We start from the raw sequence: 6,329 nt of genomic DNA on the forward strand, positions 1-6,329 counted from the left end.
ACACACACACACACACACACACACACACACACACACACACACACACACATCAGAGGTTCCCTAGTTTACAAGTTTTGAACAATAGTTGTCAAGACTCAGTTGATTAACTATAGATGTCAACCATCTTGTAACTAAAGTCTACCCATCAAAATCTTATAAAACTCAAATGTTTAAGCTGTTTGACATGTCCATTTGACAAAATTCAATTTTAATATACTGAAAAATTGGGAACATGAGATTGGAATTCAAGGAAAGATTGATGCTAATAATAAGAATTTAGAGAAATTGCCATTTTATAGGTGGACAATTACATCTCATTGTGGTCTTAGTTTGCATCCCCCTTTTTCTTAATTGGAGTTAACGTATTTTGAAGTGTTTACAAGTCATCCATTTTATTCCCTTTCACTTTTCCTTTCACTTATTTATCTAATACAGACACAGACATACACAGACACACACACACACACACACTCACACACACACACACACACATAATTTCTTCTATAGTTTCTTACATATTTGGATTTTTCTATTATATGTGTTTCAAACGTATTTTCTTTTTTTTTTTCCATTTATTTATTTTATTGCATTTTAGGTTTTGGGGTACATGTGAAGAACATGCAAAATTGTTGCATAGGAACACACGTGGCAGTGTGATTCGCTGTCTTCCTCCCCATCACCTACATCTGGCATTTCTCCCCTTGCTATCTCTCCCCAGCTTCCCACCCCCCACCATCCCTCCCCTATTTCCCCCCAACTGACCCCAGTGTGTAGTGCTCCCCTCCCTGTTCTGTGTGTATCAAATTTCTTTCCCCAGTTGTCAACTTTGTTTTTCTCCACATTCTTTGTTGTCTTTTTTGATGAAGAAAGATCCCTAATTTTTACTGTAGTCAAATTCATCAATATTATCTTGTAAGTTATATTTTCTACCTCTTGGGCTTTCTGTAATTCTCATTCTGTTTAAACTTTATGCTTAAAACATTTTCTATGTTTTGACTCGTTATTCTAGGTGATTTGTCAGTAGGACTCTCACCCTACTCTATATAATCTGTCATTTTATTGGATATTAATCCAAATTAACTTACCTTTTGAAAGTAAATAACTGAACATGTTTACAAGCTGAGAGAAATGATGGATTACATAAATATAATAAAAATAAAATTTTTAAAGTTTATCAGAAAGTCAAACATTCATTAAAACTGTTATAAAAATGTATCAGAATTTTAAGCAACAGACAATCACAAGAAGATTACAAGACTGTCTTGCACAAATTATGAAACTTTAATGAATCAGAGAATATATCATAATTAAGATAAAATGAAGTGGAATTTACTGAGTTAAATTTTTCATATCATTGGTTTTGGTGATCAGTTATTTGGTTGTGTCTATAGAAATATAAAACAGGTGTGCATGCCTGTAGTCCCAGTTACTCAGGAGGCTGAGGCAGGAGAACTGCTTGAAACTGGAAAACAGAAGTTGCAGTGAGCTGGGATTGTGCCACTGCACTCCAGCCTGGTGATAGAGCAAGACTCTGTCTCAAAAAAAAAAAAAAAAAAAGAATACAAAAATAAATAAATAAAACTGGTAAAATAATTAAAAATAATGGGACTTTAAACAGCAAAGTAAATGCACCAAATAGGTATATATACATGTTATCATAATCTTAAGAGTGAGGTCATTTTCAAAGAAAATATTTGTAGTTGTTCATTTTTTCCTAATTTTAGAATCTTCAAAACATGTTTCCCAAGATTAAGTTAACTGAAATATCTAATTAGAGATGGAGTGAACGACAGGTTTTTGTTCAGTCAAAATTGCATGCAGAGTGTGCCAATAGTTTTACCACTGACAAGAAATAATTGATGAACTTCTTTTCCACCTAAAAATTATTCCTTTTCTTGACTTAATTCCTTGTTGACTTTTCCACCATAAATTTGACTAGCAACAAGATTTATTTGACACTCCCTATTAGATCATTACTTTGCACACAGATAAACAATTGTACTGTCAAAGACTGGTGATAATTATTTTAGGAAGTAATCAACTTATTTTCTATATGTTCTGAATATACAGAACAAATAAAAAAAAATAAATGCTGTTATTTACAAACCTTCCATTAAGAATAAATATCCAAATAAAACAACACTGAGAAATAAACTACTTTATACATATGGATATTCATTAGCAATCTGTGAGATAAATGCATATATATATATGTATATATATGTAAATGAATCATGTTAGTTACAAATGGTCATATCAAATAAAACATTCACATACTAATATTTTAATGTAATTCTAAAAACAGAAAATAGATTAATGTATTGAGCATATTTAGTTTCTTTTAGTAAAATATTTTGAAAATGGTTTTTTCACTTTGTTTAAATATGCAATTTTAGAGACTGGTATCCTAGTATCTCAATCTTAGGCTTTCAAATCAATGATTAAATATGTGTTACACATAATTAAAATTACCTAAGATTGGAGTCTAAGTAGTTAAGCTAGCAATCTAAAGTTCATATGAATGTCTTCTCAAACTCTATTTTGTTTTTTTTTGTTGTTGTTGTTTTTTAACTTTAAACAAATTTTTATTACACAAAGGTTGTCACATAATTGGATATTTCTCTACTTTGTACACAATTATTCTCACTCTCCACAGAAAGGCTGCCTAACTTCTCATCTGGCGGTGGCAAGCACTAAAATCCTGATTTTAACAGAATAGTAGTAAAAATGCCTCAGTGATTTAAGTTGAAAGCAGTACATTGGTACATGGCTCTTGTACCCAGTATCAGGAATGTACAAATGTCTTTTTATTCAAAAATACAAAATAAATTATCTGTAGGCATGGACAATGACAGCAATAAACCATTATGTATTTTGTCAACTGAAACCAGTAACTGATGGTTATAGTGATGTCTTAAACATCAGCCAGCCTTTTCTTCATTTTCTCCAACTGACTTCTCTGAAGTTATTGGTGAGGAACACTGCCTTGGGCTTCCTGTCACAGTTCAATAATAAAGGTAAAGCACTATTCTAGGAGTTAGAACATGCCACCTCCCATACCACCTCCCATTCCACCCATTGCACCCATTCCAGGGTCCTTCTCTTCTTTTGGAATTTCTGTGACAACAACTTCTGCTGTAGTTAACAGAGAGGCCACACCAGCAGCATCCAATAAAGCAGTTCTCACAACCTTTGTTGGGTCAATAATTCCTTTTTCCACCATATTCACAAAATCTCCAGCCATAGCATCATAACCAACTTCTGAGGAACTTTGCATAATTTTCTCAACTATCAAAGATCCTTCAACACCTGCATTCTTAGCAATGGTCATTGCTGGAATTTTGAGTGTTCTTTTAATAAATTCTATACCAATTTTTTGATCTTCATTAGCTGGAGTCAATGAGTCTAAGGCTGTAATGCACCGAAGCAGGGCACAACCCTCTCCCAAAACAATGCCTTCTTCAACAGCAGCTCTTGTAGCATTAAGGGCATCTGTAACTCTGTCTTTCTTTTCATTCACTTCAACATCACTTGTCCCACCAACCTTCAGCACAGCTACTCCATCTGAAAGTTTTGCCAGCCGTTCATTCAGTTTTTCCTTTTCATATTCACTAGTTGTGACATCTAGCTGCTCAATGATTTCTTGAATACGTTTTTCAATCTGAGCCTTATCACCTTTTCCTTTTAAGAGCATGGCATCATCTTTGGTCACAATGACCTCTCCAACTTTTCCTAAGTCATGAGGCTGAACGTCTTCAAGATTTAGGGTCAATCCCTCTTCTCCAAACACTGCACCACCAGTAGCAATAGCCATATCTTTAAGTTGGTTCTTTCTATTGTCACCAAACCCTGGAGCCTTGACTGCCACAACCTGAAGACCAACCTTTAGCCTATTCAAGACAAGTGTACTTAGAGCTTCTCCATCAACGTCTTCAGCGCTTATGACCAAAGGCTTACGGTGAGCATTGGCAATTTCAAGAGCAGGTACAATGGACTGGACACTAGAAATTTTTTCACTCAATAGAACATAGGCATCCTGGAATTCACATTTCTGACCTTTTGATGTATTAATAAAGTATGGAGAAATATAGCCTCGATCAAACTTCATGCCTTCAATAATTTCTAATTCATCATTCAGTGTTTTTCCATCCTTTACTGTGATGACACCCTTTCTTCCAACCTTTTTCATTGCATCAGAGATGATATTCCCAATTTCTTTGTCTCCATTTGCAGAAATTGTAGCAACCTGTGCAATTTCTTCAGGGGTGGTCACAGGTTTAGACTGCTTTTTAAGTTCGGCAATTACAGCATCAACAGCTAACATCACACCTCTCCTGATTTCCACTGGATTAGCACCTTTGCTAATCTTCTCGAAGCCTTCCTTGGCAATAGAGCGTGCCAGTACAGTAGCCGTGGTAGTGCCATCCCCAGCCTCTTCGTGTTATTGGCAACATCTTGAACAAGTTTAGCTCCAATATTTTTATATTTATCCTTTAAGTCAATTGACTTTGCAACAGTCACACCGTCTTTTGTTACTTTGGGACTTCCCCAGCTTTGCTCAATAATCACTGTTCTTCCCTTTGGCCCCATTGTAACAGCTACGGCATCGGCTAAAAGGTCTATACCTTGAAGCATTAAGGCTCGGGCATCTGCACCAAATTTTACATCTTTGGCGTAAGCCCGAGTGAGATGAGGAGCCAGGACCCTGGAAACCGGTCTCATCTGGCGAAAGACGGTGGGTAACCGAAACATTTCTGCGGGGCGGCGGCAGGGCGTGCGCGCGGAAAAGCAGGTCGTCTACGGCGAGTGAGGGACAGAATGCTAGGCACACACGGCAATGAGCCCTCAAACTCTATTTGAAAATGTCAAGGATCACTTTTAATATTTTGTGAAAAGAAGGGAACCCAAATAAGGCTGTAGGATTTATATTTTATACTCACATTTTTCAGTGCCTTTAATTATTTATAAGCTAAATAAGATTTATCATTTATTGTACAAAAAAACACAGCCTCTCACATTCTCACTTGAAAAAACTAGAAATTTAGAAATGTCAAATTTCTCTCTTCATTTTTTTGTTGGCAGAAATGATTTTAATTTAAGAACATTTAAAGGAATACTTGTTTTAGTATAAATTAAAAACTCATATTGCCAAATATGTTGGATTTGACAAACAGTAAATTAAATGATATTTAAATTGTAGGGAGCAACACTATTTTGCCACTTACGTATATTTGATTTGTTTATTTCAGTGGTAACATAATATGACTCATTGTGGAGCATTAAGGACACTTACAATTTTTCTAACAGCAGAAATATTTATAAAACACATTCAAGTATGATAAAAATATCAATGATCCAAAATGTTTTATTTTTACTTTTATCAAACACAAAATTAGATAGCACTGATTTAAATATAGTTAGAAAACTATATTTAAACATTTTATTATGTATATTACTATTTGAATTTACTTTAAATACAAAAATATTTTAAAATTGTTTGGCAAAGTGTGTTTTGAAATATCAAAATCATATAACAAACATGTTATGTTTTTATATGAGAATTTTCTGTTGCCTACCTTAAGTTTCCTTATTTCTGTTCTCTTTTTTAAATCAAGTATTTCTTTAATAAATATTTAAATTCCTATATTTAAGGTACACAGCATTTATAAGTATAGTAAGAAATTCAGGTGTCTGGCTTTTTCTTAGGAATGTCTACAGTTCAAGTGCTGAAGACATATACATGGGATTTCATTAAAATCTGGCACTAGACAAAGATGCCCTCTCTCACCACTCCTATTCAATATAGTACTGGAAGTTCTAGCCAGAGCAACCAGGCAAGAAAAAGAAATAAAGGGGATTCAAATAGGAAAGGAGGAAGTCAAATTGTCTCTATTTGCAGACCACATGATTGTATATCTAGAAGACCCCATCATCTCAGCCAAAAATCTCCTGAAACTGATAAGCAACTTCAGCAAAGTCTCAGGATACAAAATCAATGTGCAAAAGTCACTAGCATTCCTGTACACCAATAACAGACTTAAAGAGAGCCAAATCAAGAACAAACTGCCATTCACAATTGCTCGGAAGAGAATAAAATACCTAGGAATACAGCTAATAAGGAACATAAAGGACCTCTTCAAGGAGGACTACAAACCACTGCTCAACGAAATAAGAGAGGACACAAACAGATGGAGAGACATTCCATGTTCATGGTTAGGAAGAATCAATATCATAAAAATGGCCATACTGCCCAAGGTAATTTACAGATTCAACACTATCCCCATCAATCTACCAATGATCTTCTCCACAGAACTAGAAAAAAACACCTT

General features: G+C 34.6%; 1 pseudogene across 1 annotated transcript; it reads right to left on the reverse strand.

The window, feature by feature from the left end:
- Positions 1 to 2,563: 2,563 nt before the first annotated feature.
- Positions 2,564 to 4,840, reverse strand: LOC116550279 (annotated as a pseudogene). The gene has a single exon (XR_004268310.1). The product of XR_004268310.1 is annotated as a 60 kDa heat shock protein, mitochondrial pseudogene (transcript).
- Positions 4,841 to 6,329: the final 1,489 nt, after the last annotated feature.

The sequence above is a fragment of the Sapajus apella genome, unplaced genomic scaffold (genome assembly GCF_009761245.1).
Source record: "Sapajus apella isolate SASKATOON/1434 unplaced genomic scaffold, GSC_monkey_1.0 scaffold7, whole genome shotgun sequence".
Taxonomy (NCBI): Eukaryota; Metazoa; Chordata; class Mammalia; order Primates; family Cebidae; genus Sapajus; species Sapajus apella.